This window comes from Aegilops tauschii, chromosome 2, assembly GCF_002575655.3.
Source record: "Aegilops tauschii subsp. strangulata cultivar AL8/78 chromosome 2, Aet v6.0, whole genome shotgun sequence".
In the NCBI taxonomy this organism is placed as follows: Eukaryota; Viridiplantae; Streptophyta; class Magnoliopsida; order Poales; family Poaceae; genus Aegilops; species Aegilops tauschii.
Window position 1 is genome coordinate 473,473,096 of NC_053036.3, and position 14,284 is coordinate 473,487,379.

Below are 14,284 nucleotides of genomic sequence, written 5' to 3' on the forward strand. Positions count from 1 at the left end.
CGCTCCTCCTCCCCCTTTCCTCGGCTGTGTGCTCTTTGTTGGGGCTCTGGCGATGTTCGAGGCAGGGTGGTTGCTGGCATCTTCATAGGCGGGGGCTGCCAGTCAGGCCAAAGCCAAGGCCTTTGGGTGTTCCCGGAGTTGCTTGGATGCTGGGCGGCGGCCCTGGCGGCGGGAGGCGCGGTGTTCATGGGCGGAGCGCGCGTCTTGGGTGCGGTCGGGCAGCCATGGCCACGTGGGTGGCATGGTTGGTGATGTTTGGCGAAGCATGGTGGTCTGGTAGAGGGTTAATACCGGAGTACATTACTTGCCCGGTCTTCTCCGGCCGACGGTGGCGGCGCCACGGGCGTCATTTCCTTCATGAAGGCTCCGTCGTGGTGTTCTCTTCTCTCCATGTTGCTCCGGGTGAAAACTTGGTCTCCGTGATCGGGCGGTGGCGGCTTTCGGTGTCGTGCCCTTCTTGAAGGCACCGCCTTGAAGTCCATGCTTCGCCATTGTCCCGCTTCACTTCTTCTCGGTGGCTAGGTCTCGGAAGGTCCTCGTCGGCCCCAAGTGTTTAGTGTGCTTGGTGGTCGATTGGGTAGTGTTGCGGTGCATCGGCACCCTTGTATCTTGCCTTGAGGTGTGTGTGGTGTGTGGGGGGTGCGTGTTGTACTCGGATTTGTACTTCTGGTCGATGCTTTATATATAAAGCGGGGCGAAAGCCTTTTTCGATAATACCAGGGTTCCAACTTTGTTAAGGGATTTTGTATCAGCTTCTCTTCAAGATAAAGTGCTCAGAAAGGTGTGTAACATGCAGAGACAGAGACATAGATTTCTGAACAGAATAGGAAATCACCACCGAAGTACAAACTAGATTATCTGATTCCTCAAAAAATCAATCTGGAAACCGGTAAATAAATCAATAAAACAAGAGTTTTCTTAGCGTCGCTTAATAATGCAACCAAATCAAGGTTTGTGGCAAAAGAACAGAGGAATGAAACAGAGACGACGGGCCCTCATCCATCACGGCCTTGCTGTCGACTACTCCATCAACTGTTCTCAACTGTTCAACTGGAAGGGTCCACGACGTGGCCAAGGAACAAAACCTCGCCCTTGCCGTACTCGATGATGGCGAACAAGAAAGGGTGGTCCGCCACGAAGCTCATTGGCGGGGGCGGCGGCCGCTCAAACGGGCTATAGGTCGGGTTCGTAGGTGCGTAAAACGATGCTACCGCCGTCGTCCCTTCCTCGTCCACCTCCACGGCGCACACCTGCTCGACGGCCGACACGTAGAGCCCTTCCGGGGGCATGCTCGACACCGCCCCCGACAGGTCGGCGGCCAGCGGGTCGAACGGTGCGGCGAGCCCGAGGCCGCGCAGCGCGTCCGTGGCGTCGAACCGGAAGGAGAACTTGAACTTGGGAAGCAGGCACGGGTTGACCACCTGCTCGCGCCGGGGAGCGCAGCGCATGACGAAGTCCGGCTCGGTGACCGCCAGCCGCAGGAGGTCCCGGAGCCCGTCGCGCCGGTGCGGGAGGAATATGAGCATGGAGAAGAGCGGCGCCTTGGGGTCCAGCTTGCCGTCGCGCCCCGCCATCTTGTAGAAGCACTGGAGGACCTTGAAGCCGAGGTCGTCGAAGCTGGTGGCGTACTGCATCCCGGGGGCGGAGAGGAACGGCGCCCGCACGGACGTGCCGTCGAGGCGGTGGAACTCGCTGCGGGTGGTGTCCGAGCGGTCGAACCTCCGGGACCAGGTGGCCTTGAAGTGCATGGCGTTGGCGAGCACGATCTTGGGGTCGCCTCTAAACGAGTCGGGGGAGACGAGGTCGCGTATCCGGCCCCGCGTGGTCTCTGCGATGAGAGCGTTCACCTCAGCCGCCGCTGCCGCCGGCTGATCCATGCAATGCAAAATCAGTTTCTCAGTCACGTGCTCGCGCTATCATGCCGTACTTATCGTTAGTTTTTTCGTTCATTTTTACTTGCAGATTGATTCTCAATTTACTTGTACTTATCATTATCGTTAGTGCTGCAAATGCCACTATGGAACTACCTGGTTCTGAAAGTCCACGGATCTCACGGAGGCCCGGTGGGCGGAGGCGGCGCCCGACACGAACTCCGGCCTCAGCGAGAACGATCTGTCCGCGAAGATGCCGGCGGCAAAGGTGAGCTGCGGCCACGCGCGCATCTCGGCGACGAGGCTGGCACTGGCCGCGTTGAGGAGGTGGAGGTCCTGGGAGCCCAGGAATGTCAGCAGCTGGCGCAGCGTCTCGCCGTTGGTTCCGGTGGCGAGCAGCGCGAGCCCGGTCCGCATGGAAAGGGGCGAGAAAATGAAATTGGACCGCCTGGCGATCGCGTCCGTGCCGGCGAACAAAGCGACCTGCAAGCATTGGTCCATGCCGGACTTCTGCCGGAGACCACCGCACGAAGTGACGTCGAGCAAATTAAATCTGGAGGCGAAGGCTTTCGGGGGGAAAAATAGGTGAGAAAGGGGAGGCGTCGGCTAGTATTTATAGACGGGAGGGCGAGGGCTAGGACACGCGTGCAGCGTGCACCGCCTAGAATACGATCTGACCATCCGAACGGTCCACGGAGAACGGACGGCTTGACGGATTTATATACAACGACTATTCTATCAACAAAATAAATTAAAAAAATGCGGCGTAAAAAATAACGGAATCAATAACTCCCGAACATGTTGTGTTTTGAAGTCTCGTCATGAACGCTGCAATCGCTGTCCGTTTCGTTTCGCGAATCTTAGCGCAAGTTAGCAGCGACTGTCATCAGTATTCGGGACGAGAGATGTCCCCGTGGAAAGAAACCTTATCCCCCGCAGTCTCTCCTTTCTTCTCCATTCACTCAATCACTCTCACCCCTCTCCCCCCGCATCCAAAACGCACATCGGGGGCAAACCACATGTCGAGGAGCTCCGCGGCAGGCGCGCAACTTCACCCGTCGACCACTGCATCCGCCGCGTGCATCGGCGGTTGTCTTGCGACGAAGATTCCCGCGGCGGCCTCGGCTGAAGGAGGACGACAGGTCCCTGGCGGCGGACGCTGAAGTAAGAGGAGCTGGCCCCAATGGCGGCGGCCTCGAGCATGGAGATAAGCGCAGGGACGCCGAACGTCTCCTTTGCCTCCGCGCATTGTCTCTTCCGACTGGTGCCGGGGATCCGGGTCCTCCTCATCTGCGGCGGCCCCACGTCTCGCGCCCCTGCCGGCGGTTTGGGTGAAGGTCAACGGCCCTGAGAACCAGGGGAGCAGATGAGGGAGTCCTGAATCAGGGGTCGTCGGGTTACCGGCTTATCTCTCGTGGGCCGGATAAGTTGGTCGTACTATATCTGGACTGAAGACCTTTTGTGCCTTGGCGTGTACCCCAAGTCAAGATAGAAGATTCGACGTCCTTGTTCCTTCGATGTAATCGACTATGTGTAAACCCTAGAACCCCTGGTGTTTATATAAACCAGAGGGTTTAGACTGTAGAGGCAAGAGAACAATCACCATCCTACTAGTTTAGGGTTTAGTTCATCTGATTTCGTGGTAGATCAACTCTGTAATCCCCATATACGCAAGCAATATAATCAAGTAGGACGTAGGGTATTACCTCTTAGAGAGGGCCCGAACCTGGGTAAATATCGTGTCCCGTGTCCTTTGTTCCTCATCGATTCAAGATCCACAGTTCGGGGGCCCCTATCCGAGATCCGCCGGTTTTGACACCAACAACAGGCGACACCGACGCGGACACTACACCTTCCAAATCCATGGTAAACCGCGGCGGCACGGCGTGGTGGCCCTTCGAGGACGAGGAAGCAGGCGGCGACAGCGAAATTGAGGCCGGCGGAGGCTCCGTCTCCGCGCGCGGTGGTCATGGTGAATGCCATGGGGCCCTGCTCCTTTCTCCTCGTAAGGACAAAGCTATGCCCATGGCCTGCTCGCCGTGCCAACATGGTCGACGTTGGCTGCATCCCCTATAGGTAATACCCCCTCGCCTTTTTACCCCTTCATGACTTGTCATGATTGTCCCAGGGAGAGGCACATCCTTTTTTCGTGAAAATCGTGGAGATCACTGTCTATGTACTTTGCAATTTTATCTCTATTCATGTTCATAACCGATGGAAGATTCATGTGATTGCCATAGCACTTCTTAATTTTGGAAATCATGGCAACTTGTTGTGTAAACATGAATTTTTTGTGTCATGGTTTAAAAATGTGTTGATTTTTTGTATTTTTGACTAGTTTGATTTGTTGCTGCTAGTCTGTACTTGTGCAGCAACAGAGCAAACTATCACCATTTTTTGACAGCAGCAAAATGTAGCTACCATCTGTTTTCTTTTAGTAAATAGTTGCCATGGCAAATTTCGACACGTTTCGTTGATTGGCTCTACCCGCAGGTCTTCGAGGTGTTCCACGGGATCAATGACACGGGCGCAAGGTCAGTAGATCGGCTGCGAGGCAGGTGACAGAGGGTGTGATAGAGAGGTACTGGCAGCAACCTCCACCGACATGCAGCTCGATGTGAGTCTAATGCCCCACTATATACCTAACTTTTTCCAGCAAACTTGGGCAATTTTGCCATGGTTCCATGAAATGCTACTATGCTTCGAATTTTGCCATGTCTCCAATGCTGTTTGTCATGCCGAAATTGCCATGGTCATAGGTTGAAAACAAATTCTGTTGTTTTTTGTTATTTTCTTGCCATGTAAAGATATGTGTCATATATCCCCATTTTTACATGTCTTTCACATTCTTTTGCCATGGCAAATTCTTTTTTCTTCTGATTTTTACAACTTAACATTTGTTGTTCTCATGTCATAGTAAATTCTAGATTCATGGAAAATCAATATGTTAACTAAGATCAATATGCACGACAACTCTCTTGCACTGGATTGAGTAAGAAATATAATTGCCATGTTTCATTAATTATTTTTTCCATGGCATTCAAAGTGAATTTTCCATGGACCATAACAAAAGTAGTTTGACATTGTCTACAAGAAAGAAATTTTGCAAAGTTCATGGCAATTTTCATCTCTGTCCTTGTTCACAAACAACGACATTTTTTTCTCTATATGACAACATTTATGTGATTCGCCATGGCACTTTTTTTTATATAAAAACATGGCAAACTTGCCATGGCAACTTTGCCATGTTTAAAAAACATGGCAAACTTATAGATGTTCAAAAACATGGTAACTTAACATGTTCAAAAAAACATGGCAAACTTAAGATGTTTTTAACAAATGTATTAATGGGGCATGGCAATTGTAGTTCACGGGGCATGGCAAAAATACTTTATTTAGAGCCAAAAGTTGGATTTTTCTACGTTTTTCTTGCCATGGAAACTTTACTTTTAATGACATGACAAATTTTTACTTTATTTTTGTACATGGCAATTTTATTGTATAAATCATGGCAATTTTATTTTGGATATGATGGAAATTTTACATTCCAGAACACGACAAATTTTAATATGTAGCATGACAAGTATACTTGTGTAGCCATGTCAATTTTTAATTTATTTCCATGGCAAAGTTACTCCCATTTTTGCCATGGCGAAATTTAATCATTTTTGCCATGGCTTACTTTTAATGACATGGCAAATTCTACTTTATTTTTTTCCATAGAAAATTTATTGTAAAAAGCATGGCAATTTTTATTTAAATATGGCAAATTTACATTTTCCGAAACATAGCAAATTTTACTATGTGGCATGGTAAATATACTTGCGTTCCCATGGCAATTTTTAATTTATTTTCCATGGCAACATTTAATCCATTTTTCCCGTGGCAAAATTTACTCATTTTTTCCATGGCAAAAATATTTTTATTCCCATGGTAAATTTTAGTTTAGTTTGCCATGGCAAGTTTTTTTGCGTTTTTACATGTGTATTGAAAGATGGCAAAGTTAAGAATTTTTTATCCATTGACATGTCATTGCTCAGAATTATTTTATACATGCCTGGTGGTAATTTTTGTAGAAATCTTTTTTGTTCTATTTTATATGTCCTTTTTTTGTGCTTTTTTGTTTCTTCATTATATCATGGCAAACTTTCCACACTCAATTTATCTAAGTGTGTTTGAACATCATGGAAAATCATGTAAATTTCTATAATATACCTTTTTCATGATTATATGGTAGTTTTGTTCATTAGAGCATGGCAACTTTTTGTTCCAGGGAGGGTTTTTTCTTGGTCCAGTGAATTTTTTAGGCTTTTTTATGTTATCTCTATTTGTTGGGACAAAAGCAATTTTGGGCCTAGAATATTGTAATTCTTTTTGTTTATTTAATTCTTGAAGGCAATCATGTTTTTGGGCTGGCCTGCTAGAGGGGAGGGAGCAGGTCGTTTGAGGGCGGGGGGGGGGGGGGGGGGGGGGAGATCTTACCGAACGGAATTGTTCGGGAGCTCCCCTCTCCTAGATCGAACATATTGTTCGATCTGGCTCCCCTCTCCCCGAACTTCCGAGCGAAATCGTGGTCCAAAAATAATTTTATTTTTGATACACATAAATGAATATCATTTCAAAACCATCATTTATAAAGTTTGATATGAATTTCATATTCAAAAGTGTATGTGAAACTTCACACGGGAGAGGGAGTTTTTTGCCACTAGGTTTAAGGGAAGGTCTACGGAAAATGCTATCTTCCCCTAGATGTGTGTGTGTGGGGGGGGGGGGGGGGGGGGGGGGGGTGGGGGGTAGATTGATTATATAGATTCCCACTCACCTCATCAACCGTCAGATTAAGTGCGTCGTGATTTGTGCATCCCAGTGAATGAATGTTCCCAACAAAGCGATCAGTCGTGGCTATTTTCATCTTGTTTAGGGGGGAGGGGGGGTTAGATTGATTATACAAAGTCCCATTCACCTCATCCACTGTCGGATCAAGTGCGTCGTGATTTGTGCATCCCAACGAACAAATTTTCACAGCAAAGCGATTAGTCGTGGCTATTTTCGTCTTTTTCTAGGGGTGCGGGGAGTTAGATTGATTATACAGAGTCCCATTCACCTCATCAACCGTTGGATCAAGTGCCTCATGATTTGTGCATCCCAGCGAACGATTTTTCCCAGCAAAACGACCAATCGTGGCTATTTTGGTCTTTTTCTAGGGGTGCGGGGAGTTAGATTGATCATATAGTCCCATTCACCTCATTAACCGTCAGATCAAGTGCGCCTTGATTTGTGCGTCCCAGCGAATGGATTTTACTAGCAAAGCGATCAGTCATGGCTATTTTTTTCTTTTTCTAGTTGTTTGTTATCCTACGGTCTGCTTGTGGCCTTCTGTGTAGCCGATGTACTAAACATGCAACAACTACGAGCGTTGTAATTCACCTACAACTACAAGGGGGACAAAGCGACACAACTAGGATTGAGTGAGGAGTTGTCATTAGCAGTTGTATGTTCAACATTAGAGTTGCAACTGCAAGTGTTGCAACCAATTGTAACTGCACGGGCCACCGACGGGACCGCAAATGTTGCAACCTTGACTGCAACTGCAGTGCCCCCCAACATGAGTGCAATTGACGGAGGATTTCAATTTTCTTATTTTCCCTTTTTATTTTATTTTAAAAAAAATGATGAACGCTTTAAAAAAATCGGCGAACATGTTTGACAACTTGTGATTTTTCTAAATTTGTGATTTTTTTGAGTTCACGTACAATTTTAACAACTTGTGATTTTGAAAATGTGTGAAATTTTTTGAATTCATGAACATTATTTCATATTTGGCAAACAATTTTAATATATGTGAGCAATTTTTAAAATAGAAAATCACATGGTTTATGGTGAAACAGGACAACAGGAAATCAACATAGCTCTATTACTATACTAGCAATAACATTTTGCCATTGCATTATGGCGAAATGGAGCAACAGGAAATCAACAACATATGTTTAATTAGTTTGGGGTGTCAATTGTTGCTTCAAGAATTTTTTTCTGCAAGTTTTCACCTAGTTGTACGTCGCCAAACAGCAACTAGTAGTTGAGGGAGTCCTGGATTAGGGGGTCCTCGGACAGCCGGACTATATCCTTTGGCCGGACTGTTGGACTATGAAGATACAAGATTGAAGACTTCATCCCGTGTCCGGATGGGACTCTCCTTGGCGTGGAAGGCAAACTTGGTAGTACGGATATGTAGATCTCCTCCCTTGTAACCGACTCTGTGTAACCCTAGCCCCCTCCGGTGTCTATATAAACCGGAGAGTTTTAGTCCGTAGGACAACAACAATCATAACATAGGCTAGCTTCTAGGGTTTAGCCTCTACGATCTCGTGGTAGATCAACTCTTGTAATACTCATATCATCAAGATCAATCAAGCAGGAAGTAGGGTATTACCTTCATCGAGAGGGCCCGAACCTGGGTAAACATTGTGTCACCCGCCTCCTGTTACCATCCGCCTTAGACGCACAGTTCGGGACCCCCTACCCGAGATCCGCCGGTTTTGACACCGACATTGGTGCTTTCATTGAGAGTTCCACTGTGCCGTCACTGTAAGGCTAGATGGCTCCTTCGATCATCGGCAACGATGCGATCCAGGGTGAGGTTTTCCTCCCCGGACAGATCTTCGTATTCGGCGGCTTCGTACTACGGGCCAACTCGCTTGGCCATCTCGAGCAGATCGATAGCTACGCCCCTGGCCATCAGGTCAGGTTTGGAAACTTGAACTATACTGCCGACATCCGCGGAGACTTGATCTTCGACGGATTCGAGCCCATGTCAGGTGCGCCGCACAATGACGACGAGCATGATTTAGCTCTGCCGTCGGACAGTGTTCGGGAGATCACACCTGCAACCACTCCGGCCCTCAATCCGGAACAAATTGCGCCATCTGAGGACGGGTGGATGGACCCCGCCACGGAGGCCGCACACTCAGTGGCGATAGGGCCGAATACTGACTTCACCTCCTACGAGACCCGTGTTGCCGAACCGTTGGATTCGTCCCCGGCCACGGACTCCGAGCCGCCTGCGTCTGTGCCCATCAAATCCGATTGGGCACCAATCATGGAGTTTACCTCCGCGGATATCTTTCAGCACTCGCCTTTTGACGACGTACTAAACTCGTTGAAGTCTCTCTCCCTGTCAGAAGACCCTTGGCCGAACTATGTCCGGCTAGAATGGGATGCGGACGACGAAGAAATTCGCTCCCCACCCACCACCCACTTAGTAGCTACTGTCGACGACTTAACCGACATGCTCGACTTTGGCTCCGAAGACATCGACGGTATGGACGACGATGCAGGAGACGAACAAGAACCACCGCCCACAGGGCGCTGGACTGCCACCTCATCGTATGACATATACATGATGGACACCCCCAAAGAGGGGGATGGCGATAAGACAACGGAGGATAATCCCTCCAAGAAGCAATCCAAGCACCGACGTCAGCGGCGCCGCTCTAAGTCTCGCCACAGCAAAAGCAGCGATACCGGCACAAGAGACAATAACGCTCCAGATAGTGCCGAAGACGACGATAATCCCCTCCAGCCAGACCTCGAGCGGAAGGATGAACAAGCTAACCCTCCGGAGCAGGCAGCAAACGGAGAATCAGAGGATAACAATTACATGCCTCTCTCCGAAGACGAGGTGAGCCTTGGCGACGAAGAATTTATCGTGCCTGAGGATCCCGTCGAGCAGGAACGCTTCAAGCGCCGGCTTATAGCCATAGCAAACAGCCTGAAGAAAAAGCAACAACAGCTTCGAGCTGATCAAGATCTGCTAGCGGATAGATGGACTGAAGTCCTGGCAGCTGAGGAATACGAACTCGAGCGCCCAACCAAGAGTTACCCAAAGCGCAGGTTGCTACCTCAGCTCGAGGAGGAAGCATTGAAACCTACATCACCAGCGTATGATGCGGCTGATCGACCACCTCGTGGCCGAGACAGAGAGGCATATCAGCCCGAAGTCCAGCCCGCACCCCGCAGCCATTCAAACAAAAATACCAAGGCCCGGGGCAATACGCGGGACCTGCGAGACGTATTGGAAAACAAAACAAAACATGCAAGGTCGATCTACGGATCACGGGGTCGCGCCCCAACACGTGACGATGATCGTCACGCCGGATACACTAAAAGCAAATCCGGCCGGGCCGAACACAGCAGACAAGACTCGTATGAACTGCGTCGTGATATAGCCCGGCACAGAGGCGCCGCACACCCTTTATGCTTCACTGGTGAAGTAATGGATCACGAATTCCCAGAGGGTTTTAAACCCGTAAACATTGAATCATATGATGGTACAACAGATCCCGCGGTATGGATCGAGGATTTCCTCCTCCACATCCACATGGCTCGCGGTGATGATCTACATGCCATCAAGTACCTCCCACTAAAACTCAAAGGACCAGCTCGGCATTGGCTGAATAGCTTGCCTGCAGACTCCATTGGCAGTTGGGAGGATTTGGAAGATGCATTCCTTGACAACTTCCAGGGAACTTATGTGCGACCACCGGATGCTGATGACTTGAGCCATATAACTCAGCAGCCAGGGGAATCGGCCAGGCAATTCTGGACCCGGTTCTTAACTAAGAAAAACCAAATTGTCGACTGTCCGGATGCAGAGGCCTTAGCAGCATTTAAGCATAACATCCGTGACGAGTGGCTCGCCCGGCACCTCGGCCAGGAGAAGCCGAAGTCTATGGCAGCCCTCACGATGCTCATGACGCACTTTTGCGCGGGCGAAGACAGCTGGCTGGCTCGCAGCAACAATACATCAAGAAGTCATGGCACTTCAGATACAAAGGATACTAACGGCAGACCACGTCGTAACAGACACAAGCGCCGCAACAATGGCGACAACGCCAAAGACACGGCAGTCAATGCCGGATTAAGTGGCTCTAAATCCGGTCAGCGGAAAAAGTCGTTCAAAAGAAGTAATCCGGGCCCGTCCAGTTTGGACCGCATACTCGATCGCTCGTGTCAAATTCACGGCACCCCTGATAAGCCAGCCAATCACACCAACAGAGAATGCTGGGTGTTCAAGCAGGCCGGCAAGTTGAACGCCGAAAACAAGGACAAGGGGCTGCATAGCGACGACGAGGAAGATCCTCGGCCGCCGAACACAGGAGGACAGAAGAGGTCCCCTCCACAAGTGAAAACGGTGAACATGATATACGCAACCCACATTCCCAAGAGGGAACAGAAGCGTGCACTAAGGGACGTCTATGCGATGGAGCCAGTCGCCCCAAAGTTCAACCCATGGTCCTCTTGTCCGATCACGTTGGATCGCAGGGACCACCCCACTAGTATCCGTCATGGCGGATCTGCCGCATTGGTCCTTGACCCCATCATCGACGGATTTCACCTCACTCGAGTCCTTATGGACGGCGGCAGCAGCCTGAACCTGCTCTATCAGGACACAGTGCGCAAAATGGGTATATACCCCTCGAGGATCAAACCCACTAAAACCACCTTTAAAGGTGTCATCCCAGGTGTAGAGGCACATTGCACGGGCTCAATCACACTGGAAGTGGTCTTCGGATCTCCGGACAACTTCCGAAGCGAGGAGTTAATCTTCGATATCGTCCCGTTTCGCAGTGGCTATCACGCACTTCTTGGGCGAACCGCATTTGCCAGATTCAATGTGGTACCGCATTATGCATACCTCAAGCTCAAAATGCCAGGACCTCGCGGGGTTATAACAGTCAATGGCAACACAGAACGCTCGCTTCGCACGGAGGAACACACTGCGGCCCTCGCAGCAGAAGCACAAAGCAGCATTTTAAGGCAAACCGTCAATTCCGCGATAAAGCCCCCGGACACCTTCAAGCGAGCCCGGAGTAACCTGCAACAGGATCGCCTGGCACGTTCAGAGCTCGCCTAGCAATTCGGCCCCCGTCCTAGTCCCAGTCAAGCAACGAAATATGTGCCGCGCGTACATAATTACGCACTAAAAATACCATGGGCATACGCGGGGGCACGACCAGGGCACGTCCCACAATGCGGCTCAACCGCCCCAGGGGCTGTATACCTTTATCATTTTCTCTCTTTCAGGACCTTACTCTCTGGAAGCCCTTTTCGGCAGTCTGATTGCTGGACACATTACGGGAAGGAACAACCAAGGAGGCAAGAAGCTAAGACGTACAAGGGCATCCCCAGGTGGTCTCTGATAACAATCGAAGCAACCATTTTAAATACCCATACGCAACTTGCCCTTGGATAGGACATGTCAAATAGTCCTATTTTTTGCTTATTGCACTACTTGTATGAGTACGCTTCGACGTATTATTTAAATAACAATGCATAGCATTAGTCTATTATTGCATTACCCTTTCCTTTTTCCTTGTCTGTTTATTTACGACAAATTGTACCCGTATATTCTGGTACGACCAGTACGCCAGGGGCTTCAGTATACCCCATAATACGGCGTGAGAAGTCCGAACACTTTCGACAGTGCGGCACCCCGAACTTATAGCATTATATGCATCAGCTCCGAATCATGTCTTGGGTCAATAGTTGGGTTTGCCCGGCTCCCATGTTTTGGTACCTTACGTTCCGCAATATCGGCTAAGGTAGCGTTGGGAGAACTACTGTGATTGTGTCCCGGTTCTTCCGGACGAGCACCTCAGTAGAGAAAGCCGAAAACTGACTGTCATGATAAGGCGAGAGCTGGTCGCTGTTCGAGAGGTCTCAAGTCCTTAAAGACTTTTTCAGCTTCGGGCGAGGAGTCGGCCTTGCCCGACTTAGGCGTATATAGCGCCCCAAATTCGGCCTTCCGAATACTAGGGGCTTCGCCAAAATTTAAAATTGTAGACTTCTATGGCTAAGTGAGAGTGATAAAGCCTTATAGTCCGATTGCCTGGTTCGTTGTGCTGAACACCTCCCTCGAAGGACCCAAAATTGGGATAAAGAGTGCTCAGGTTTATCCCGAACACCTCAGTACTAGTTACATGGGGGTAGAAGCCGACGACTGGCCAACTCTCAGATTTTATAAACGGCCGCACAGAAGGTAATATTTTAAATTCACAAGCGTTGCATAGCGCAAATGAACTCGTTTCGTATTACAGGATCACATGAGTACATTCATTCGAATATTACATCCTTAGCACATTCCTCCGCCACAAGGCGAGAACCCTTCAGGACACTGTTATAATACATTTCGGGGTGGCGATGCTCCTTGCCTTCCGGCGGCCCCTCCTTCACCAGCTTCGCGGCGTCCAGCTTCGCCCAGTGCACCTTTGCCCGGGAAAAAGCCCTGCGCGCACCCTCGATGCAGACGGACCGCTTTATGACTTCAAGCCGTGGGCAGGCATTCACAAGCCACCTCACCAGGCCGAAGTAGCTATCAGGCAGGGGATCGCCAGGCCACATCCGAACTATAAGACCCTTCATGGCCTGTTCGGCCGCCTTGTGGAGCTCGACCAGTTGCTTCAGCTGGTCGCTCAAGGGCATGGGGTGTTTGGTCCCAGTATACTGAGACCAGAACAACTTCTCCGTTGAGCTCCCTTCCTCGGCCCGGTAGAACTCCGCGGCATCTGACACACTGCGGGGTAGATCTGCGAACGCTCCTGGAGAGCTCCGAACTCGGGTAAGTAAAAGGAAATTTTCTTTCACATGCTTGCTTTGCATAATGAAGGCCTTACCCGCCGCTATCTTCTTAACCGCCTCAATTTCCTGGAGGGCCTTTTTGGCTTCGGCCTTGGCATGTTGTGCGCTTTCGAGGCGAGGGGCAGACGGGGTATCACTTACCTTTGTTCTCTTCGAGCTGCCTCTTGGTAAGGCCGAGCTCTTCCTTGGACCGCTCCTCCGCAGTACGTGCGGCAGCGGCCAGCAGTGAAGCCTGCATATGCACATAGACATATTATGATTAGACTCCTGCGATTATTATTTGATCCTCTATTCGGCTTTTCTTCGCGAACGCCAAACAGAGCATCAGGGGCTACTGTCTATGACATAATATTTTCTTATAATTTGATTACTTACCTCAAAGCCTGTTAGGAGGCTGGCACAGGCTTCAGTCAGTCCGCTTTTGGCGGACTGAACCTTCTTGACCACGGCACTCATGATAGTACGGTGCTCTTCATCAATGGAAGCGTCGCGAAGTGCTTCCAGCAAGTTGTCCGATGCCTCTGGATGGACAGAGGTCATCGGCACAGACGGCTCGCCCCCTTAGCGAGGGGTCGCCCGACGGAGTCCGGAACCACTGGAGGTTCCGGCACAGTATTCGGCTGGGGGCCAAACTTGTTGCCCCCGCCATTGGAGCCCTTGGGAGTCTTGTTCCTCATGCGCCCAGTGTCCGGGATGTCGCCTTGGGGCGCCTCCAAGACTATCTCCCCTTGAGCTACCACCCTTCGAGACGACACCTCGGCGTCGTCCGTAGGGCG

General features: G+C 49.9%; 1 pseudogene; it reads right to left on the reverse strand.

The window, feature by feature from the left end:
- Positions 1 to 1,046: 1,046 nt before the first annotated feature.
- LOC109742168 (putative non-inhibitory serpin-10) lies at positions 1,047 to 2,591 on the reverse strand (annotated as a pseudogene).
- Positions 2,592 to 14,284: the final 11,693 nt, after the last annotated feature.